This window comes from Anolis carolinensis, chromosome 2, assembly GCF_035594765.1.
Source record: "Anolis carolinensis isolate JA03-04 chromosome 2, rAnoCar3.1.pri, whole genome shotgun sequence".
Taxonomy (NCBI): Eukaryota; Metazoa; Chordata; class Lepidosauria; order Squamata; family Dactyloidae; genus Anolis; species Anolis carolinensis.
The window spans coordinates 162,027,492-162,052,772 of NC_085842.1; the positions used below are offsets into that span (position 1 = coordinate 162,027,492).

At 47.1% G+C, this 25,281-nt stretch overlaps 1 long non-coding RNA gene across 2 annotated transcripts in view; it reads left to right on the forward strand.

The window, feature by feature from the left end:
- LOC134296324 (uncharacterized) overlaps nucleotides 1-24,908 on the forward strand; it is a 38,028-nt gene extending 13,120 nt beyond the window's left edge. For both annotated transcript variants that reach the window (XR_010003028.1, XR_010003027.1), the window contains one exon: nucleotides 24,654-24,908. This is a non-coding gene — a long non-coding RNA (uncharacterized LOC134296324). The remainder of the gene's footprint in view (nucleotides 1-24,653) is intronic.
- Nucleotides 24,909-25,281: the final 373 nt, after the last annotated feature.

Consider the following 25,281-nt stretch of genomic DNA (forward strand, 5'->3'; position numbering starts at 1 on the left):
CTTTAAGGTGCTACAAGACTGTTTTAATTTAAATACCTATATCTTTAACTATTTATTTAATTGTTATAAGATCTGCATAGAGTCTTAACTCTCTATGGGCTTCATTTGATGTCAAAAACATTTCATACTTTCTTATCATCCATGCCATGCCATGGATGAAGTATCTGTTGGCAAGTTTAGGAGGCCATTTCAAATAGTCTGCAATAAATTGACCTCCTATTCAGTACTCAAATTGTGAAAAAGGTTTTCTATTTCCACTTCTTGACCCCTGACCCCCAAAACCAAATAGAATGTTTGGTGAATCTCCTTTCACCCAAAGGTGCCTGTTGTGCTCTATAGTACTTACTGATTTACCCGACCACCACCAATTTCATTGTCCTCACAAGTGATCAACAATTTAGATAACACTTAGCAGATAGTGAGATGCCCACAGTGTATTGATTTGATGGTTAGATTAAGGGTGCATCTACACTACAGAATTAATGCAGTTTGACCCAACCTCAACTGCCATGACTCGGTGCTATGGAATGTTGAGAGTTGTACTTTTACAAGGCCTTCAGATTTCTGTGCCAAAGGGAGCTGATGCCTCACTAAACATTGTGGTGTAAGTGTACCCTAGGACTCTGGAAGACCAGGGTTTAAACCTTACTTTGCACTGAAAACCTACTGCATAACATGAGAAGAATCATACCTTCTCAGCCTTAGAAGAATGCAAAGACAACCCTCCTTTGAATTAATCTTTCCAAGAAACTCTTATGAATGATAGTGTTGTCTTAAGATGGACTCAACTGGAATACACATATGAATGCCAGTCATAGCCTGTCTGCGTTCTATTTCTGAAGCAGTGAAAGTTAGATTAACAATATCTCTCCTTCAGAACAAGCCAAAGGAGAAGTACAAATACAAAAGGAGATAACTATAGACTGCCCTGATTGAAAAAGCAGGTAGAATATGCTGAAGAACTGAAGCCCCTTCCACACTGCTGAATAAAATCCCACATTATCTGCTTTGAACTGGAATAACTGGAATATATGGCAGTGTAGACTCAGATAACCCAGTTCAAAGCAGATATTGTGGGATTTTCTGCCTTGATAGTCTGGTGTGTGTGTGTGTGTGTGTGTGTGTGTGTGTGTGTGTGTGTGTGTGTATACACACACACACACACACTAGCTGTGCCCGGCCACGCGTTGCTGTGGCAAAGTGGTGGTGGTATTGGTTAAAAATTGTTGTGTAATTTTTATTTGATGTTATTTGCATTTTTTTATTAATTTTATTGTAAGTTATATTTTTATTTATTATATTTTATTATTTTCTTGTATTATTTTTAGTTATTTTCTGTTATTATAGTATTTTATTGTATCAATTTTTGTGTGTTTTTTATTATTTATTATTGGGTTGCTAGGAGACCAAGTTGGAGGAGCTTAGCCTTCTAACTGGCAGCAATTGGATGAAAGCAATTATTCCTCTCTCTCTAATTAGGACTTTATTTTTCTTTTCTTTTTGTTGTATCAACCTAGAGGCGTGGATGATGGGTTGTGTTGTCAAATTTCGAGGTTGGGGGGCCTGTAGTTTTGTTGTTTTGTGGGTCGCCGTGATGCCATCACTCTTTTATATATATAGATATATAGATATATTCTCATGTCAGAAGTGACTTGTGAACACACTGCAAGTTGCTTTTGGTGTGAGAGAATTGGCCATCTACAGAGATATTGCCCAGGGGACACCTGGAAGGCTTCTCTCATGTCCCTGCAAGCAAGAGCTGACATACTTGATCTCACTTTGTTTTGCAGTTTCAAAATGGTAACCTTCAGGTCAGCAGTCCAACCTTTAAGTCAGCAGTCCAGCCAGCACAAGGGTTTAACCTATTGCGCCACCGTGGCTCCATCTGGGTTATATGACTCTGTGGAAGGGCCCTGAAAGATTACATGACAGGAACAGAGTCAGTTCAGCCTTTCTATGTATCCCCCATGTTGTGATGCAATAATATCATAATACAGTTTCTGATGACAACTTTCACTTCAGAAAAGACAAAGGGCTATATTCAACAGCTAGCTGGGCAATGCCACTGTGGAGATCTGATGTGGCAGAGGATGGAATCCCTTCAGATCCCACCACTGCCACCAATTTATGTAGAGCACTTGATGTGGCAGAAGATGGAATCCCCTTTGAATCCCACCGCTGCCACCAAATTATGTGGAGATGCTGAGGTGACAGGGAATGGAATCCCTTTTAGAGTCCCTCAGCTTTGCCACCAATACTGTACAGAGGTGAGGTGTCTGACAGGAATGTGAGGCCGGGATGGAACCCTTTGTGTCCCTCACACGCACACACACAGATACTACCACTTAATAAAGATGTTTTGTGAGAGATGATGTTAATTAATGTTTTGTTTGATTATCTTCTTCTTCGCTGCCACCAATGGAGACGTCAGGCAGATGGTACTGGTTCTTATAAGCTTTCTCTATTTGTTCCACTTCAGGTGTTGATGTTACTTAACTTAATATGAGAGTATGACAGAGGCTTGATTTGAATAAAATCAATACAAGTTTATTGCAGGTACAGAGCTTGATGGTTTCAGATAACTTGGTAAAGGCACTTCGCTTAATGGTTACAACGGTTATGAGGTGGTTAAACTTTCAAAATACTTCTTTCTTTGGATTACACTAAACCCTGATCCTACTGGATCCCCTGGGATTAATGTTCTCTAATCTACAGACTCTACAACTGACCCTAGACAAATCACCTAACTTGCCTAGTCTGGTCTAACCTAAATCTGACTCAAATCTTTCTATTTAAGCCAGTCTGATTCTCCACACAAGAATCAGATCCACCACTGTGACTAGAAAATCACAGACTCCTAAAATAAATCCTTTTATTTTAGGCCTGACTCAAATTCTTCTGAGTCACCCTAATTCTCTACCTGAGAATCAGTTCCTTCACTGTGGATGGAAATCACAGACTGCTGGGTTTTAAAACATTCCCCTTTTCCTTTCCAAGCGGCGGTTGGCTCCGCCCCTGTTGCTATGGTAACCTGTTCTAGCATTCTAAGATGGCTACCTTCCCCCATACATATGGTCAACTGAAATACTCACCATTTTAAACTTAGCCAAACCTGGCTGTTCAAACAAAATCAAATACACATATCATCTATAAACAAAATACAATTATACACTTCTTCACAGCCACCAACATGGGGCTGCTTTGAATGTGGTTTTTCTGCATCGTGTCAGGGGGTTGAACTGCATGGCCCATGAGGTCTCTTCCAACTGTGATTCTATGATTATATGAATGCCTACTGGGTGTCTGTCTACTGGGATTTGGTTACAGGACCCCTCTATTTCCCATCATGGACACCAAAATCCATGGATGCTCAAGTCCCATCGTATATGATGGCAGTGTAAAATGCTGTCCCTTATGTAAAATGACATAATCAAGGTTTGTTTTTTGGATTTTTTTTAAAAAACACATCCAAGCAGTGGAAGTTGAACCTGTAGACATTAAAGCCTGACTGTAATTATGTATAAGTAGCATATTATTTCCAATTTCTGAAAGGCAAACTAAAGGAAATTATGATGGAAAGATAAAAGGTAACAGTTGGTAGATTTGTACACATTTTTTAAAAATAAGGTTCTGCTCTGTCCCCAAGCACACTAGACACAATCATTTTCCAGCAGTCAACTTGCTGTATGTACACAATTAGATTTTCTTCCTCCCCGTTCAATAGGTACTGGGTTGTTCCAAACTATGTGGCTGAGAGATTGTTGTGTGATTTATTCCACTCACCTAATAAACTTGATATATTGACCATTTGTCCCTAGCACTGGATAAGATGCAGAGCTGCAGAGCCTGAGGCTGTTTGTTTAGTCCTGCTTACAGATCTCTAAATAATGTGGACTTTAAAAACAGCACTGGCCCTGTCATCCCAAATAACATGTAATCAGCACTGGAGATGAAAAATGAAAGTTCTGAACTTGCATGCATACAAAAGCAGATCACTATTGCAGGACAGCGAGGTTTCAGTGGAGATAAATTTATGAATAATGAAATCGTAAAGGGTTTGATTTATAGGCTGGCTATGCTGGGGAGAGCCCTTACAAGCTGTTAGTCAGAAATATGGCCAGTGGTGAGCAAGGCCATTTCTTTTTATTGGAGGACACCCCCTAGGCTTTAATTCATTGGGCAATAATAAAATGCAAGCAAGAAAGCCACTGCTACTGATGCTTGTTAGCTGCCAGGTTACTGGGGGGAAAGCAAAATCAATACCACATCCACAACTTTTTTGTTGTTCACTTTTTTCCTAGAGAAAATGGGAAGCATTTTGTAGAGCTCAGAAATAATATGTTGCAATAACGCATTCATTTTGGGAAGTGATAGAGCCATAGCAAAATTATTTTTTCAGTCATAGTGTTGATTAATATTGTTAATTTTTTAGTGTAATGGGCAATATGCACTTGAAATTACAAATGCATTTGGGGAAGTTTGGGCCATTTTTAAATATTAAAATGTGTTTGTAAAAGCAATATTTCAGAATAAACTCAAAGTAACATGTTACTAACTCAACACCATTCAAATATAGAGATGCTTTCCTCTCAAATAATTAACCTTTTTAAAAAAAAGAGAGAAGAAAAAGAATGCCCTGGTATCTTCAACTGGGAGGAGATTTTTTTTAGTGAATCCCATGATCTGCTACAAGTGGGGAAACTGTAAAGTTATGGGTGGTGGTGTGGCTGAGACCAGCTGTCATTCTCCTCTCTTTTGGCTTTTTCATCCTGGACTCCCTTCCCGTTGTGCATATGTCATTGTTCATTATCAGTAACATCACAGGTTCTGTCTGTATATTTGTCCATCTGTCTCCTTATGGTACAAACATACATACTAGGGTTGTGCAATTTTTTCGTTAGTCGTCGTAAGTCATATCAAATTATTTAAATTCGTATTTATGACATGAAATCCGATGTGTGAGTGTGGCCCACATCAAATATTTAAAAATTGAAACTTACTCAATACTTTTTCGTTTGATTTTTGTAAATCTCGGAAGCCTCCCAAAGTCAGTTTCTTTTTCAGTGCAAGCAAAGCAAAGCCAAAAAAGGCTGCCATTCCTCTTTAAATTAATGGCCTCTTACCATTAGGATAGAGAAGCCACAGAGAGAAAGTAGTGTTCATTGGGAAAGAGACTGAGAAAGCACAGAATTCTGGGAAATATAGGTTGGGAAGGCGAGGAGTCTTATGACAGAGAATTCCAAAGGCCCTGCCCTAAACTACATTTCCCAGAATTCTGCTCAGCATCACAAAGCACCAATCAGGAGAGGGGAGATATTGTCCCTCCATAATAACAGCCAGCCAGAGTTCCAATAAATTATTAAATCTGCAAAGAGGAGGACTGTCTGGTCTGTGAAGAAATCCCTAAATTGAAGTTCTATTGGTTAATATGAGAGACAATCAATAAAAAAGCTGTTGTGGCTTTAAAAACACATTTTTGTCAAACTTGATCTCTTGTTATCTTCTGTCATTTTAAAAAAAATGTTTATAAACACTTTGAAAATTCCCTAAAAATCTGTGGATAAATGAAACATTCTGAAGCTGGATGGGCTAACAGTGGTACATGTGTTCTTCCATTGTCACAAGTTACACCCCAATAGCTGCAAAAAAATGAGAGAGAAAGGAGCCCTTGAAGTTTCCCCACTTGTACTAATAAGTAAAGGTAAAGGTTTCCCCTGACATTAAGTCCAGTCGTGTCCAACTCTGGGGGTTGGTGCTCATCTCCATTTCTAAGCTGAAGAGCCGGCATTGTCCATAGACACCTCCAAGGTCATGTGGCCGGCATGACTGCATGGAACGCCGTTACCTTCCCACCGGAGCGGTACCTATTGATCTACTCACATTGACATGTTTTCGAACTGCTAGGTTGGCAGAAGCTGGAGCTAACACCGGGCGCTCACTCCGCTCCCTGAATTTGAACCTGGGACCTTTCGGTCTTCAAGTTCAGCAGCTCACGCTTTAACACACTGAGCCACTGGAGGCTCCTTTGTGCTAATTACTATAACAAAAAAGTAATGAAATGTTGTTACTAGGCTTGATCGATCCATGAAAAATTTGATTCTAAACTCGTTTCAAAACTAGAGGGGGCAGTTTTTCGTTTTTGTTGCTAATAACGAATTTTGTCCCCAAAATTTTTCGAAATTAACGAAAATTCGTTATTTTCGAAATTAATTCGTTAATGGCGGACGCGCATGCGCGGTCGCCCCAAAACAGCCCCGGGGGGGGGGGGGTCGGGGGCTCTCCTGCTCTCATTTTTTCAGCTATACTGATCAAATTTGGTAAAGTGGGAGAACACAATCCACCCTGCTTGTTTGCTAAATTGCAGAGCGTTTGCCCTTTCCTAAGATTTATTGCACAATTTTATAGTTTACTGTGCCCGGCCACGCATTGCTGTGGTGTATGGGAATTCTTTGTTAGGTAGGTGGAATAACAGTGAATAATAGCTTTGTAGCCTGAAAGCCTGGCCATTTTCTTATGGGAATCCTTGTTTGGTGAGGTGGAATAGAAAGGAATAGGCTTGCTGCTTGGAAGGTTAGGTACTTGCCTTTTAGGGGGGTAGAATTGTAATGAATAGCCTCGGTGGTTCAAAGCCTGGGTGCTTGCTATCTAGGGGAATTCTTTGGTTGGTCAGATTCAGAGTAGTATCACTGTTTCAAAGCCTGGTCGCCTTTTTCGAAGGTTAATCTTTTATTGGTCTGGTTGAATTGCACTGAATATCCTTGCAGCTCAAAAGTCTGACTGTATTTATTATTTTGTATTATATATATTAAATATAGAAAGCACGGCACATTGCCTGTTGTGGGTTTTGGCCTTTTTTTGGTGTTGTGATGTGTGATTGTGTTGTAACATACTGGAGGCAAGAAAAGAAAAGAAAGAAAAAGCCACAGCCGGCAAGGCCCATACCTTGAAATATTGCCCAGGGGTGCCGGCCACCGTTGGCCGGCACGCTTCCCGAAAAGGAAGAAAGAGTGGCCGCCCCCAAGGAGGCTTCCGTGCCAAATCGCACAAAGGGGTAAGAACGACAGCCGAGAGAGAAGAGAGATGCGGTGCATCGCGGGAAACACGACCACGTAGGCCGTGAGGCAGCAAAAACAAAACGAAAGAAAGATACACCACAGGCGGCGAGGCCCGCACCTTAAAATACTGCCCAGGGGGGCCGGCCACCGTTGGCCGGCACGCTTCCCGAAAAGGAAGAAAGAGTGGCCGCCCCCAAGGAGGCTTCTGTGCCAAATCGCACAAAGGGTTAAAGAACGACAGCCGAGAGAGAAGAGAGATGCGGTGCACCGCGGGAAACACGACCACGTTGGCCGTGAGGCAGCAAAAACAAAACAAAAGAAAGATACACCCACAGGCGGCAAGGCCCGCACCTTAAAATACTGCCCAGGGGGGCCGGCCACCGTTGACCGGCACGCTTCCCGAAAAGGAAGAAAGAGTGGCCCACAACTTAAAATACTAGGCCGGCCACCTTTGGCCGGCACGCTTCCCACAGAGGGAAAAAGAGTGGCCCACAACTTAAAATACTAGGCCAGCCACCTTTGGCCGGCACGCTTTCCACTGAGGGAAAAAGAGTGGCCCACAACTTAAAATACTAGGCTGGCCACCTTTGGCCGGCACGCTTTCCACTGAGGGAAAAAGAGTGGCCCACAACTTAAAATAATAGGCCGGCCACCTTTGGCCGGCACGCTTCCCAGAGGGAAAAAGAGTGGACCACACATTGAAATACTGTCCACTGAGGGCCGGCCACCGTTGGCCGGCACGCTTCCCAGAGGGAAAAAGAGTGGCCCACAACTTAAAATACTGTCCACTGAGGGCCGGCCACCTTTGGCCGGCACGCTTCCCACAGAGGGAAAAAGAGTGGCCCACAACTTAAAATACTAGGCCGGCCACCTTTGGCCGGCACGCTTTCCACTGAGGGAAAAAGAGTGGCCCACACATTTAAATACTGCGCACTGAGGGCCGGCCGGCCACCGTTGGCCGGCACGCTTCCCGAAAAGGAAGAAAGAGTGGCCGCCCCCAAGGAGGCTTCCGTGCCAAATCGCACAAAGGGGTATAAAACGACAGCCGAGAGAGAAGAGAGATGCGGTGCACCGCGGGAAACACGACCACGTTGGCCGTGAGGCAGCAAAAACAAAACAAAAGAAAGATACACCCACAGGCGGCGAGGCCCGCACATTAAAATACTGCACAGGGGGGCCGGCCACCGTTGGCCGGCACGCTTCCCGAAAAGGAAGAAAGAGTGGCCGCCCCCAAGGAGGCTTCCGTGCCAAATCGCACAAAGGGGTATAGAACGACAGCCGAGAGAGAAGAGAGATGCGGTGCACCGCGGGAAACACGACCACGTAGGCCGTGAGGCAGCAAAAACAAAACAAAAGAAAGATACACCCACAGGCGGCGAGGCCCGCACCTTGAAATACTGCCCAGGGGGGCCGGCCACCGTTGGCCGGCACGCTTCCCAGAGACAGAGAGAGAAGTAAAATACCTGGAAATGTGGGCGCAAGCCCCTCAGACGTGTCCTCTGAACGTCTGCTAGTGAACTGTGGGCCCAAGCCCCACTGACCAGGGGGGCCGGCCACCGTTGGCCGGCCCCACGCCCACCACTGAACCCACATGGGGAAGGGCGTGTATTCTTCACGTCTGATAGTGAACTGTGGGCCCAAGCCCCACTGACCAGGGGGGCCGGCCACCGTTGGCCGGCCCCACGCCCACCACTGAACCCACATGGGGAAGGGCGTGTATTCTTCACGTCTGATAGTGAACTGTGGGCCCAAGCCCCACTGACCAGGGGGGCCGGACACCGTTGGCCGGCCCCACGCCCACCACTGAACCCACATGGGGAAGGGCGTGTATTCTTCACGTCTGATAGTGAACTGTGGGCCCAAGCCCCACTGACTAATGTGTCAACCAGACCATAGCAACACAGTCTGTAGCCGACACAAAGGCACACTCCATGACAGCAAACCGTCAGCGGCCCTGGCCGCACCCTTCCCGGGAGGACACAAGCTAGCTGGCATTCCACAGGGAAATCGTGGACATCATGACATCAATAATGATTGTTCTAATACCACAGTAAGATCTTGATTGTTATTACCCGGGCCATCTTCCCGGAGGGACTCTGAGCAGCTTCCATGGGGCGTGGCCGTCAGCAATACAATGTGATCAATTAAACCCCAAAATTTTATATTTGTTAAAGGAAATGTTGCTTCAATAACACATAAAATAAGAAAGCTGTCACAGCATTATCTGCTTAAAAAACAGAGGTGTAAAAACAGGGCTCTGTGGCCGAGGGCTGAATAATTGCACATAGATGAGGTAGTTTGAGAGTTAAAAATCAATAAAGTGCGAAATACTCTTTGCCTGGAAACCAATTCTTCATCTGCCAGCGATCCACCCCACAGTCCTCGAAGGCTTTTCGGAACTGGAATGTTTTACGGCTCTGATGTCAGGTTAATGTTTCTATGGCGTTGAACTAGAGGGAAGACTTGTGTGTGTGTCTGGTGTTATTAAAGGTAAATGACCAAAGCTGGGTTGAGAAGGAAGCCAAAGGGAACCACAGAGATGTGTAACTGTCAACAGCATGGATTGGATGAGGAGGGTTTGACAGACCTTTACTTTATTCTTGCAACATCTCACTGTAGGTGTGGACTGTGGTCTGCAAGTTAGTAGAGGTTTTGCAGAGCTGTGTCCACACTACACAAAAAAAGAAAAGAGACTTCATGCAAAAATTGGAGGACCGCATACTGGCATTGTCATCGCAATGCCGTAGTCCAGAAACCTGCAGATGTCAGAGCTTGACCGTTAGGAAGGCAGAGCGTGGGAAAAAACGGCACTTTTAAAAAGAATTCCTTTTTGAAAAACAAGACAGTGCCTGGGAGTGTTAGAAGATCCAACTGGTCCATCCTCCATGTTTTATTGCCCGTCCGATTCAAGGAGGTAGTGATCTTACAGGCATAGCATCAGGATGGCATGGACTTGAAGGAAGTGACGCCGTTGATGTCCAACAGGAATTTCTTTTCTGAATCTGTCCGAGAGTTCTCCATAGATAGTTGAAGACTACAAGTCTTACTTCTGAGTGTAAGACTTTCTGCGGTGAGATTCCACCCTCTTCTATCGTCCTACCAACAAACAGAACCAGCGCCCAAGGGTCACTAGCAGCCGCAAAGGAACACGCCCTGACAGGCAAAGGGCACCATCCTCGGGCGCGGACAGAGGGCGAGGGGAACCTTAGGCGTCTGTCCCTCGGCAACAGCGTCGACAACCGCCTCTCAAGGTGATGGGACAGTGGAAGAAGAAAATTTAGAAAAGTGGTGGACAAGGCCGAGGTGTCCCGCTTTCAGCGGTGCGGTGATTCCACCCTCTTCTATCGTCGCTGCCAACAAGGCAGCAAGAAGCACTTCCGTAGCCAGAGGACATGCGCCCAGAGGTCACTATCAGCCGCAAAGGCACACGCCCTGACAGGCAAAGGGCACCGTTCTCGGGCGCGGACAGAGGGCGAGGGGAACCTTAGGCGTCTGTCCCTCGGCAACAGCGTCGACAACCGCCTCTCAAGGTGATGGGACAGTGGAAGAAGAAAATTTAGAAAAGTGGTGGACAAGGCCGAGGTGTCCCGCTTTCAGCGGTGCGGTGATTCCACCCTCTTCTATCGTCGCTGCCAACAAGGCAGCAAGAAGCACTTCCGTAGCCAGAGGACATGCGCCCAGAGGTCACTATCAGCCGCAAAGGCACACGCCCTGACGGGCAAACGCCACCGCCCGCGTGCGCGGCAAGATAGCGGGGGGAACAAAAGGCGGCCGTCCCGCGGCCACAGCGTCGAGTACCACTGCCTTTAAAGGCGTTTGGAAAGTGGAAGAAGAAAATGTTAAAAAGAGGTGGACAAGGCCGAGGTGTCCTGCTGCGATGCGGTGATTCCACCCTCTTCTATTGTCCCTGCCAACAAGCCAGCAAACTGAAGTTCCCACGCCACAGAACCTGCGCCCAGAGGTCACTATCAGCCGCAAAGGCACACGCCCTGACGGGCAAACGCCACCGCCCGCGTGCGCGGCAGGAGGGAAAGGGGGACCAAAGGCGGCCGTTCCGCAGTAACAGCGTCAATCACAGCCTTTCAGGGTGATGGGACCCAAGGTTTACCTTTTCAGAAATTAGTCCAAATTTGATGGTGTTCCATTGTCTTTGACGATTCGACCCTCTGAGTTATACCAACAAGCCAGCAAGATGTGGTTCGCACTCGACGGAACCTGCGCCCAGAGGTCACTATCAGCCGCAAAGGCACACGCCCTGACGGGCAAACGCCACCGCCCGCGTGCGCGGCAGGAGGGAAAGGGGGACCAAAGGCGGCCGTTCCGCGGCCACTGCGTCGACCCTAACTGCTCAAGCCGATGGGACAGTGAAAGATGAAACTTTAGAGAAGTGCTGGCCAGTGGCCAAAGTCTAGGTGTTGTATTAATCCCCGTGGCAAAACGCGTCCTCAAACGTTCAGATGGACAGATATATCAAAAAAATATGACTCTGGCGTATTCCTTCACCTTAAATGAATATCCGAAGTATCCTCATCAAATATATCACTGCTCTTTCTGTACAGGTACTCTTAGGATCTGGAGAAGTCCAATAATTCCTGGCTCATGAGGGAAGTAATGTTTGAACCCAAAAAAATAAAAAATGGAATTGAACGAAATCCGTAATGAACCCAAAGAGGATGCATATCCTACCTAGGATTTCATGGAGTAATTTCTTACCAAAAATCCTTCTACCTCTAGAGCGTCACTATTGAGGGAGAGAAAAAACTTTGTGACTTCAGACTACAGAGATGGACCAAAAGTAACTTTATTAAGTTCTACAGGGACATATGAAAGAAACTTCACTTTGTTAAACATAATGTAAATCCAAGCGACATTTCTTTGGACGCCTACCTTCACAGCAGTGTGTGAGAAAACTGTCTGTGAGTCCTCGTGGACAACAACATAACAATGAGCCTACTATGGTTTGTGGCAGAGCAAATATCCAATGGGCTTTAGGCATCCATAAACTGGGGAATATCGTCGTCTAGATCCAAGGCAGTCCTGTTCCCACTCTACTCTGCCGTGGTCAGACCGCACCTGGAATAATATGTCCAACTTTGCGCTACGCAGATAAATGGAGATGCGTTCAAGCTTGAAAGTGTATAGAGGATTCCGACTACAATGAAAAAGGGTCTGATCAAGCAGTATGAGTACAGGCTTTATTAGCTGGTAATCATTGTTTGGCCTGCAGAAGAGAAGGCTGAGAGGAGAAATGTTAGCAATGTACAAATATGTGAGGGGTAGTCATAGGGAGGAGGAAGCAAGCTTATTTTCTGCTGACCAGAAGACAACAGGACGGAGCAGTGTGTTCCAACAAGTGGAATGGTGATTCCACCGGAACATCAGGAAGAACTTCCTGACTGTGAAGAGTGTTCTGGAGTGGAACTGTCTCCCCCGGACTGTGTTGGGGCCTCCTTCTTTTGAAGCTTTTTAGCATAGGCTCGATGGCCATCTGTCGGGAATGCTTTGAATGAAACTTCCTGCGTGTCTGTTGGGGGAGAACTCGATGGCCCATGAGTTCTATTCCAACTCTACTTTTCTATGGTTCCATGATTCAATGATTCGGGAAACGGCGCCTTGTGATTGATGAACCCGAAAACAACAGTGGGCAACGGTGAGTGATGATAAAGACGAGAAAGGAAGGAAAAAGAGAGAGGAAAGCATTGTAGGTTAGAGGAGAGAGTTGTTTGACAGAGTCCAAAGGGGCAACCCCACCCCTGGCCACCCACCAAATTAGCCAAAGTTACTCTGAAGCAGAGCTGATTAAAGGAGAACTATTGTTCTAAGAGCCGTCGGTGTCAAAATCCAAATCTGGGAAATTCAACAGGGGAAGGTTGGCCTTCAGGAAAACCAGTTTCTCAACTGTTTGCGGGTCCAGCAAGCTGCGGTGGGGCGTGACTACATCTCCCGCTAGGCTGAAGACCCTTTCGCTCTGCACGCTCGTGGGAGGACAGCTGAGGAACTGGCGGGCTACGTGTGACAGGTCCGGCCACATGTGTTCGCGTGAAGCCCAATAGGCCAATGGATCACAAGAGATTATCTCAGGAGGTGTGATGACTCATGGGCCTTGTAGTCCTGCTCAGGACATTGTAATTCCTGATGAAGATGAAAACTTGGGTTTTTTACCTTCCCAGTCTGAACTGGATTCCTCTCAGCCAGATCTTTCCCAGGCAGATCTGGGAACCTTGCACCTGCAAGAAAGTTGTCTCCCAGAAGTATGTCAAACAAGCCCAGAGCCTACTTCTCCCGTATTCTTGCGCCGGGAGTTTTGTAAACAACAGAGAAGTTTAGATTCAGCTTCGCGCAGGAGTGCGAGGATTGCAGCTAAGAATGTGGCCAATTAAGACTGCTTCTCGTGAGAATCTTTGGGGAGTCTCACATCTGGTCTCAGAGTTAGCTTTCGGTTCTGATTCCCAGAGAACTGCTTCGGCGGGAAGCTAGACTCTATTTAGGTGTTTTACCCGCGTAGTAACTTCGCGGAGTCAATTCGTCAGCCTACGGAGCGAGTTGTGTCTGGACAGCGCGCTCCGGTTCAAGCCTCGCTCCTGCTCAAGCCTTGCCTTGCTATCCAGCCTTCGCCTTGCTTCCCAGCCTTTGTTTATCTACGGACTTTGCCTTGTTTCCCAGGATCAATCCTTGCCTTGTTCCACGGATTTATCAAGTTATTCCACGGACCTTGTTCTTGTTCTTAGTTACCTTGTTCCACGTTCAAGCCTTGTTTCAAGTATCAAGTTATTTCCTAGCCTCGCTCAAGTTTCATGGACTAAAGGACCTTGTCATCTCCCCTCACTTTGCTTGGCAAAGTGAGTGTTTCGGTTATTGGATTACAACTTTGGACCTTAATATTTCTTATTGGACATTGCTTTTTTGGACTAATTCTGACCTTTCCTGAAAGGTCTAATTCTGGACTATTTTCTACACTTGTTTTTATTAACTTTATATATTCCTACAATAAAGATATTAGTTAGATTCTGGCCTCTGTGTATGGTTATTGGTGCTCTGCAGCCTGGGTCGTGACAGTTTGACTCCGCCACCCTAAGCACCAATTAACCTCGGTCAGAATGTCTACCGGAACCGTACCTGGGCCGAGCGGCCAGCCGATTACCTACACCATCGACAAGGAAGAGGTGGACCGAATCCGTGATAAGCTCAATGCACAGGATGGAGAAATAAGGGGTTTGAAGGAACGCGGAGTTCGTCTTCCGGCCATGGCGTTGCCAACCAAGTTTACTGGAGAAGCTTCTAAGGTTCATGTCTTCCGTCGCCAATGTCAAGCTTATCTGGAGGCCCGTGCTGCCGAGTTTCCCCAAGAAGACATCAAAGTGGCATGGGTTTACAGTCTTCTAGACGGGCCAGCGGCCAGCTGGGCGACGGCACTGTTCGACCAAGCCTCTCCACACCTAAGATCAGCGCAACACTTCTTGGACCACCTCAAGGAGACTTGGGGAATCGAGGACAATTTGGAGGCAGCCGGTCACAAACTCCGTCGCCTTTTCCAAGGAGACAGACCTATGTCTCAGTATATAGCCGAGTTCCGAGTGCTGGCCCACAACACCGGCTGGAACGATGTAGCCCTCAGGGGACAATTCCGGGAGGGTCTCAACATTGAAATGCTGGAAGAAATCTCCAAGGTGGATCCTCCCCAGACCCTCGAGGCACTCATTGATCAATGTTTACGGGCTGAAGTCATGATTGCCAACAGGAAACAGTGGGTTCGAGGCCAGGGCAGTAGAGCCGGGGCAAAACCCCCCGCTCCCGCCAGCGTTCAGCCACGTCCGGTGTGGAGACCCCCACCGCCAACCCCATACCCCAGAGGAGGCGAGGAGGTGCCGATGCAGTTGGGCAATGTGCGTCCCAGACTAGATGCCGCCGAGAAGGCCCGTCGTCAACGCTTAAACCTCTGCTGGTACTGCGGGAACGGGGGCCACTTCGCCAGAGAGTGCCCAGCCAAAGGGAAGCCTGCCGCCCGTCTTGCGGCGGCGTCCTCCACGGAGACGAAGGCGTCTGAGCCGACTGGCACACAGCCGGCGGGGGAAGCCAACGACCGGGTGTAGAGGGGCTCGCCAACCCGGTCAAAAAATCCATCCAAGAGCCGCCAACCGGGGTCCTGTTCCTTCTCGTGGTCACATTATGGTCAGCAAAAAGGGGACCCGTCATGATCCACGCCATGATAGACTCTGGAGCTACCAACAATTTCATCGATAGAGAGTATGCCGACTCTCTGGGATTACAATATCATGATTTCAAGAATGCCCGTGTGGTGCAAGCCATAGACGGCCGTCCCCTCAAGACGGGCCCCGTAAGTCAGTGGTCGGAACCCACCAGGATGTGGATAAGGGAACATATGGAAGAGATTTCCTTCTTTGTTACCGAGGTTCCCCATTTCCCTGTGATTTTGGGAATTCCATGGCTGACTCTCCACGACCCTAACATCTCCTGGTCCAACAGAGAACTGCAGTTTGCTTCACCGTACTGCCAAAACCATTGCCTCGTAGCCAAGGTATGCCATGCCACGGACACCGAGCCCATCATCACCTTGCCAAAGAAGTACTCCGAGTATTGGGATGTATTCAATGAGAAAGAAGCCGAAAAATTACCCCCACATAGACCTTATGACTGTGCCATTGACTTGGTGGAGGGGGCCCCGATCCCGCGAGGGCATCTCTACTCCCTGACTGAACCAGAGCAAGAAGCTCTCAGGGAATTCCTAGAGACAAACCTTCGCAAGGGATTCATCAGACCCTCTCAATCCCCAGCCGCCTCCCCAGTGATGTTTGTGAAGAAGAAGTCAGGGGAACTACGCTTGGTGGTGGACTACAGAGCATTGAACAATATCACCAAGCGGAACAGCTATCCCCTGCCTTTAATCTCGGATCTACTGGATCGGCTTCGAGGAGCCAAGGTTTACACCAAGCTGGATCTTCGGGGGGCTTACAACTTAGTTCGCATCAGGGAAGGGGACGAGTGGAAGACCGCCTTCCAGACCAAATTCGGATTATTTGAGTCCCGAGTTATGAATTTCGGTTTATGCGGAGCCCCCGCAACGTTCCAGCATTTTGTCAATGACATTTTTCAGGACTATCTAGACAGGTTCTTGATAATCTACCTGGACGATTTTTTGGTGTTTTCCAGATCACAATCAGAACATGAGAACCACGTCAAAATGGTGTTACAACGATTGCGGGATCATGGACTTTATGCCAAGCTGGAAAAATGCGCTTTTGATCTACAAGAGGTAGATTTCCTTGGTTACCGCATCTCGCCTCTAGGGCTTTCCATGGATCCAGCCAAAGTTTCAGCAGTATTGGAATGGCGGGCGCCAACTAACAAGAAAGAGGTGCAGCGTTTCTTGGGGTTCGCGAACTACTACCGCAAGTTCATTCCAGATTTTGCCCGCTGGTCCGACCCCATCACTAGCTGCATCCGTGGAAAGCAGCCTTTCCGCTGGACTGATCAAGCAGAGAAAGGGTTCCAGCAACTAAAGAAACTATTCACCTCCCAGCCAATTCTACAGCACCCAAATCCTGGAACCCCTTTTGTGGTGCAAGCGGACGCCTCTGATGTGGCAATTGGGGCTGTACTCTTACAACCGGTGGGAGATCACCTCCACCCCTGTGCCTTTTATTCTCGTCAACTAACCACACCAGAGAGGAATTACACCATTTGGGAAAAAGAACTACTGGCCATAAAGGCAGCCTTTGAAACTTGGAGACATTGGCTAGAAGGGGCCAAATTTCCCATTGAAGTCCACACTGATCATCGTAATCTAGAACATCTAAGAACTGCCCGCAAACTAAATCAGAGGCAGCAACGTTGGGCTTTATTCTTTGAACGTTTCAACTTCCAGATCCATTATGTGACCCCAGCCCAAACCAAGCAAGCAGACGCCCTGTCACGTAAACCGGAATACGCTGCAGGACGCAAGGAGACCTTTGAATCCCAACTGCTACAACCTGAGAACTTTGCCACGCTCACGGTGGGGAACACCAAATCCATTCCCATTGGTTCAACTTCCCCTACTCCAGGACCCATCTGTGCTCAAGAAATCAGGGCTAGTCAGCAAGCAGATGCCTGGGCGCAGGACCAACTTCGCCAAGGTCTGCATTTTCCCTTTTCGCTTAAAGATGGGCTGCTCTGCTATAGAAATCATGTCTATATCCCACCCGGACCGGGCAGGGAAAAGGCGCTTCGTCTGTGTCATGACTGCAAACCAGCAGGACACTTCGGACTATTTAAAACTATGCATCTGATCCTAAGGGATTTTTGGTGGCCCAAGATCCGCAAGGATGTGGAAAAATATGTCAACACCTGCCCAGTATGCCAGCGCTCCAAGATACGAAGGGAGAAGCCCTCAGGGCTTTTACACCCCCTTCCTACCCCATCTCGCCCATGGGAAATAATTTCCGCGGATTTCATCACTGACCTACCACCTTCCTGTGGGTTCACCACGATCTTAGTGGTGGTGGACCTATTCACCAAGTTAGCCCATTTCATTCCCTGCGAAGGCCTCCCCACGGCCAAGGAAACTGCGGATTTATTTCTTCAACATGTCTTCAGACTACATGGATTGCCCAAGAGTTTAGTCACAGACCGTGGATCTCAATTCACCTCTCGTTTTTGGAAGGCACTACAAAAACTATTGGGCATAGACTCTCGCTTATCTTCAGCTCATCATCCCCAAACAGATGGGCAAACGGAGCGCACCAATGCCACTTTGGAGCAGTATCTTCGCTGTTATGTAAACTATCAACAGGACAATTGGGCTTCTCTGTTACCACTGTCTGAGTTTGCCTACAACAATGGAGTTCAAGCTTCTACAAAAGAAACGCCGTTCTTTGCAAACTACGGCTTCCATCCACGTTTCTTTCCCCCTGTCATTGAAACTTCAGAGGTTCCCGCAGCAGAGGATTGGCTGCAGGAACTCACAGCGGTGCAACAACTTTTGCTCCAGCAACTGGACCAAGCCAAGGAGGACTATAAACGCCACGCTGACAAACATCGCCAGCCGGGCCCCGAAATCAAGGTAGGAGATCGGGTTTTCCTGTCCACTCGCTTTCTGCCCTCCCACCGCCCTTGCCGGAAGTTAGATGCCCGTTTCATTGGCCCCTATCCAGTGGTGGCGCAATTAAACCCCGTGACTTTCAAACTCCAACTTCCGCGTTCAATGCGCATTCACCCAGTGTTTCACCGTTCCCTGCTCCTTCCGGCGGATGGTGTGCGTCCTGATACAGACCAACCGGCCCCCCCTCCTGTTTTGATGAATGGGGAGGAGGAGTTCGAGGTTGAGGACATTTTGGATTCTCGCTTTCACCGCCGCCGCCTACAATATCTCATTGACTGGGTGGGTTTTGGCCCTGAAGAACGCTCTTGGGAAGACGCCTCCACAGTCCATGCTCCTGATCTAACCCGTCGCTTTCATCAGACCTATCCCGCCAAGCCGCGACCTCGCGCCTCGGGGAGAGGGCCCCAGTTTGGGAGGGGCCTTGAGGAGGGGGATAGTGTGATGACTCATGGGCCTTGTAGTCCTGCTCAGGACATTGTAATTCCTGATGAAGATGAAAACTTGGGTTTTTTACCTTCCCAGTCTGAACTGGATTCCTCTCAGCCAGATCTTTCCCAGGCAGATCTGGGAACCTTGCACCTGCAAGAAAGTTGTCTCCCAGAAGTATGTCAAACAAGCCCAGAGCCTACTTCTCCCGTATTCTTGCGCCGGGAGTTTTGTAAACAACAGAGAAGTTTAGATTCAGCTTCGCGCAGGAGTGCGAGGATTGCAGCTAAGAATGTGGCCAATTAAGACTGCTTCTCGTGAGAATCTTTGGGGAGTCTCACATCTGGTCTCAGAGTTAGCTTTCGGTTCTGATTCCCAGAGAACTGCTTCGGCGGGAAGCTAGACTCTATTTAGGTGTTTTACCCGCGTAGTAACTTCGCGGAGTCAATTCGTCAGCCTACGGAGCGAGTTGTGTCTGGACAGCGCGCTCCGGTTCAAGCCTCGCTCCTGCTCAAGCCTTGCCTTGCTATCCAGCCTTCGCCTTGCTTCCCAGCCTTTGTTTATCTACGGACTTTGCCTTGTTTCCCAGGATCAATCCTTGCCTTGTTCCACGGATTTATCAAGTTATTCCACGGACCTTGTTCTTGTTCTTAGTTACCTTGTTCCACGTTCAAGCCTTGTTTCAAGTATCAAGTTATTTCCTAGCCTCGCTCAAGTTTCATGGACTAAAGGACCTTGTCATCTCCCCTCACTTTGCTTGGCAAAGTGAGTGTTTCGGTTATTGGATTACAACTTTGGACCTTAATATTTCTTATTGGACATTGCTTTTTTGGACTAATTCTGACCTTTCCTGAAAGGTCTAATTCTGGACTATTTTCTACACTTGTTTTTATTAACTTTATATATTCCTACAATAAAGATATTAGTTAGATTCTGGCCTCTGTGTATGGTTATTGGTGCTCTGCAGCCTGGGTCGTGACAGGAGGCTCCTCAAAGTACCTGTTGACCGAGCATTCGGCCGAGTCTACCTTTTGAGCAGAAGCCAGCAAAGAGGATTCTTCAGAGCAGGCTAGTATGGCCACCGTCTCTGCAAAAAATACGTTTCCTGGTCGCTGCTGGAGATCCGTATCCCTTCGGCAAACACCTCCCGGCTCCGCGGGACTTTCTGTCTCGCCACTAGCGCTAGTGCTGGGGGTTACAGGCATTTCCGGAAGAGGGGCCGCTGTGGCCGTTTCCTCCACCCTGGCAGCAAAGACCTCCCTTACAAGGTTAACTAGTTGGGCCTTCCACACGGTAAAGTCTTTTGGGCAGACGTTGTACTTTAGCCGGGGATCACACAAGGCCACCAGCATATGGACTTTGCTGGAAAGAAGTGGCTCTAGGCGTTTCCGTACAGCAAAGGACAACCTCCTCACCACCTCCTGGGCCGGCGGTGTCAGCGGTCCAGCCAGGGAGTCCATTGTTCGACCGGCCCCAAGCCTTTCTAGGTGCTTCCTTAGCCTCAAGACCATGGGCACTGCCTGGCTAAGAAGGGCTTTAGAGTCCGAAAGGGTGTCAGTGGCATGTTTGAATGGCTTGAGTATGTCTACTAGCTGGGAGATGGTGTCCCACTCTTGCTTATTTGGAACAAGTTTGCTAACTGGCGCAACCAAAGTGAGCGAGATGCCGTGTACCGCCTTCTGCTGCTCAACCATGCGTTCAAGCATTTTAAAGGTTGAATTCCACCGAGTTGAGACGTCCTGGAGCAGCTTGTGCTGCGGGAGGCCTTCAAGGCTCTGCCTCTCTCTCAGCTGCCGGGCTGCCTTGATGCTCCTGTGGAAGTAGCCCGCAATCTTTCTACAGCGCTCGATCAGCAGGGAGATGTTTGCATTGCTGGCTGGCTGCTCTTCTGGGCTCTTTAAACCTTCCTTGACGGTATTGTGAAGCATGTGGGCCATGCAGGACACATTCTGAAACCCGGCACTTTCAACCGCTTTGATCATATTTTTCCCAGCGTCAGTCACCATAAAGCCCCTCCTCATTTCTTCTGGCCTATACTGCATCCACTCCCCCATAATGTTTTCCAGAGAGCTGCAGATGGTCTCTGCCTTGTGATCTCGATCAACAACCTCCAACACAAGGAGTGCCCAACGATGGGATGTATCCATACTGCCTTCCTTCTCCCACCAATGTGCTGTGAGAGAGAGGTAGGAATGGCCTCCTCCCAAGCTTGACCAAATGTCAGAGGTAAAATGGATGTGTCCTCCCATGGCGCTACGCAACATCTGTGAAATGCGTTCCTTACAGCCCTCGTACAAGCCGGGAATTACTTTTCTGGAAAAGGTGTGACGGGAGGGGATTTTGTATCGGGGGCACAGTCGTTTCATAAGGCGTACGAAGCCTTCTTGTTCTACCAGGCGGAAGGGATGGTGATCAAGGGCAATCATCTCTCCCACAGTTTGGGTTATCTGCTGGGGTGTGAGTAATGTTTCCCCCGTTTTCTTTCTGGGTAATGGAATGGCCCAATCCTCCAAGGTGGACTGTGTCTGCCTTCCACCATCTTCACCAGGAGAACTATGTGTGCTAATGCTGCCACTGGAAGGGCTTGCAGTTCCCCCTCGTACCGATACGGAGGGATGGTGTCGCTTCAAGTGAGAACTCAACCCCGAGGTCGAAAGATGTCTCAGGTCTCTGCCTCTGCTGATATTTGTCCCACAGTGCCTACAAACAGCCAAGGTAGCACTCTGAGAGTGCACATGGAAATGGTCCCAAATATAAGACCTAGGCCTCCCCACAGCCACTGTGGGGACGCCCACTGAGATAGGAGTCGTGGGCACCCTTTCGTCAGCTTGAGAAAGTTTTTGTTTGGATAGTACAACCTCCTCTACCTCCTCCTCACTGTCAGTAGCGGGTGGAGGGGTGGGGTTATCTATATCCTCACTATCCACCACCTGTAGTTCCAGGACGGCTAAACCTGTATGTTCCATTGATCGTCCTGTGGTCTCAGCTCTATAAGACAACTGGCTCGGTGTGGAGGGCTGTGTACTTTCTGCATGCGAACAGCCGGCTTCTTCATCAAGTCCACCCACTCCCATAGTTCGGCGTTCCAGACGGATGGGACCCACCCTTACTTTTTTGGCCCCCCACAGTGTCCTGGCTGTGCCTTTACCACTATCAGGACTTGCTCCCCCAGACCCGCGTACAGCTGAACGTTTCATGACAGCAGGAGTGTTTTCAGGAGACAGATGGGGGGATGGAAATGTGTCGTGGAAGTGTTGAAAAATATTTCTTGTTTCTTGATTGGCAAAACCGTCTATGTATTTTTTAGCTAATTTTATTTTTTTACAAGGGGATACCAGTACTTTCTAGTTCTGCCAAGGACTAATGGGAGCTGCAGTTGTTTTTGGCAAAGTTGGTTTTTGAAACACAGAAAGCGACCCTTTCACGGAGAGACCGCCCTATTTGAGCAATGAGAGGCCAAAAGTGGGTCCCTTTTTCCCCAAAAAGGATTTTTGGAGTTCTGCCAAGGAATAATGGGAGCTGCAGTTGTTTTTGGCAAAGTTGGCTTTTGAAACACACAGAAAGCGACCCTTTCACGGAGAGACCGCCCTATTTGAGCAATGAGAGGCCAAAAGTGGGTCCCTTTTTCCCCAAAAAGGATTTTTGGAGTTCTGCCAAGGAATAATGGGAGCTGCAGTTGTTTTTGGCAAAGTTGGCTTTTGAAACACACAGAAAGCGACCCTTTCACGGAGAGACCGCCCTATTTGAGCAATGAGAGGCCAAAAGTGGGTCCCTTTTTCCCCAAAAAGGATTTTTGGAGTTCTACCAAGGAATAATGGGAGCTGCAGTTGTTTTTGGCAAAGTTGGCTTTTGAAACACACAGAAAGCGACCCTTTCACGGAGAGACCGCCCTATTTGAGCAATGAGAGGCCAAAAGTGGGTCCCTTTTTCCCCAAAAAGGAGTTTTAGAGTTCTACCAAGGAGTAATGGGAGCTGCAGTTGTTTTTGGCAAAGTTGGCTTTTGAAACACAGAAAGCGACCCTTTCACGGAGAGACCGCCCTATTTGAGCAATGAGAGGCCAAAAGTGGGTCCCTTTTTTCCCAAAAAGGAGTTTTTGAGTTCTACCAAGCACTAATGGGAGCTGCAGTTGTTTTTGGCAAAGTTGGCTTTTTATTCAGAGACCCTGGCACGGAGAAAAACAGCCCTGCATGAGGCAAGGGCCAAATCACCATTGCTGGCCGTGTGGGAAAATTGCAAACGCCAATCTCGTGAGGAAAAAAACACCCACAGGCCCTTTGCAAAAAATTATAAAACCAACACCCAACACCCAACAGTTTACCCACACCTCCAAAACTCACCCACCCAAAATTTTCTCCCGGTCTTCAGCCTAGCTCAGCTCTAGAAAAACAGCCAAGGAGGCTGTGACGCAGCAAAGTTTATCCCTGCCTGCCTGCTGCTACCCAAACTCCCTTCCACCCTCTTCAGAAGCCCGGTGCGAATGAGCCACGAGGCTGAGTGCAGCCTCTTTTCATTCAGGACGTCCTACCAGCCCCTCCCCCTGGTTTAACGTGCTCTCTGATTGGCCACAAGGTGCCAACAACACGCTAGGTTGCCCCAGTGCCATTAAACAAGTTTGGGTGATTTGCAAAAGCATTTTTTAAAAACGAAAAAAAAGCCGCCATAACGGAAAACGGCCAATCGCGGTTCGAAACCGCGATATCCAGGCGTCTGGACAACCAAGGTTCAATATAGCTTCAAAACAAACGAAAATAACGAATCAATAACGGTAAACGGGGAAAACGAATTATTTGAGCAAGCCTAGTTGTTACTCTTGTTATAGTAACAAAACTTTCACTTAACTACATTTTAAAAACACTTTAGAAATGAAATGCGGGTGCCCTCCAGTTTTAAATGACTTTTGAAACTTTTGAAAATTGGTTGCACATGCCTAATACATTCATGTTTTGACTTTTATATATAGACAGAAGATGCAGTCTCCCATTTATTTGAGGAAAACTCTATTTCTTAAAAAAAAAATTTTTATGATTTTTATTAAAGTTTAACAGTAAAGAATAAAATCCGAGGAAAAGAGGAGGAAAGTATGTGATGGGGAGAGGGGGGGGGGAAAGGGGGGGCAATTAATCTAAAATCAGGGGGGTGGAAAGATCCAGGAAAGGTGGGGAGGGAGGGGGAGAATTGTACTTCCATTCTTCTTCTTTGCAATCTTTTAAAAATTCATAGTCTGTTTTATGTACTGTTTTCATCCCTTCCTTCTTTCCCCTTCTTTATCCTTTAATCTAGGACTTTCTTTTCTTTTTCTTCCTTTCTGCGTACTCCTAACTTATTTCCTTCCTTTGTCTTTACCTTTGCATATATTCTGTAAAAGGTCTCCAGTCTGTAATTTTTATATATCTTCCTGTATTTTTTTTCAATAAATATGTTAATCTGTCCATATCCCTAATTTCAGTTACTTTATCTAACCAGTCCTCTTTAGTTGGGATTTCTCCTTGTTTCCATAGTTTAGCATATACCATTCTAGTTGCCGTTGTTAAATAAATAAATAAAATATCTTTGTTTCTATCCCGTTGTTCTTCTTCCTCAATCATACTTAATAGAAAATATTCCGGGTTTAATTGTATTTTAGTTTTAATGATCTGTTGAGAAGTTGCATGGACCATTTTCCAATATGTTGTCGAAGGCTTTCATGGCCGGGATCACAGGGTTGTTGTATGTCTTTCGGGCTGTGTGGCCATGTTCCAGAAGTACTCTCTTCTGACGTTTCGCCCACATCTATGGCAGGCATCCTCAGAGGTTGTGAGGTATGGATAAACTAGGCAAGGAAAGGAAAGAATATATATCTGTGGAGAATCCAGGGTGTGGCAAGAGTCCTTTGTCACTGGGAAGCCAGCATTAATGTTTCAGTTAATCACCCTAATTAGCATTGGAAAGGTTTTTGTCTCTTGCCTGGGGGACTGAACAAAGGATGCCCCCCAGGCAAGAGACAAAAAACCTTTCCAATGCTAATTGGGGACCTTTTTATTTCTTGCAGGGGTTTGTTAGTCACCTAATTGTGTTTAATGTTTTTCCACTACAGTTATTCAGCCGGGCTGTGGCGCAGGCTGTTGATCAACCAGCTGCAGCCAGCTGCAATGAATCACTCTGACCAGGAGGTCATGAGTTCGAGGCCAGCTCGGAGTCCCGTGTTTGTCTTGTCTTTGTTCTATGTTAAGGCATTGAATGTTTGCCTTATATGTGTAATGTGATCCGCCCTGAGTTCCCTTCGGGGTGAGAAGGGCGGAATATAAATACTGTAAGTAAATAAATAAAATAAATATTTTGTTTTAATCTATGTTGTGAATTTCCTTGGGTCTCATATTGAGAGGCAGGTAATAGATGATAGACAAGCAGATAGAAGACAATTTTAGATAGATGATAGATAGATAGATAGCCCACTGAATTTACTGTAAGTGATAAAGATTTCATGTTGATTTGGGAGCGTAATCAGATCCGCAACACTGGCCAGTCAGTTTATATAGAATCTGAAATGCATATTGGAATGATTAATGGGGTTCACAATGGAAAAGGAGAGAGTTTTGAGCAGATAGTCCCTTGGCCATTTCTCCCTATTCATCACCACAAGTAGGAGGCAAACCTAAGGGCCACAAGGGCTGGCCACCTATGGTATGCTGCAGAAACTTCTGACTCTTTCCTTGGAAACAGAA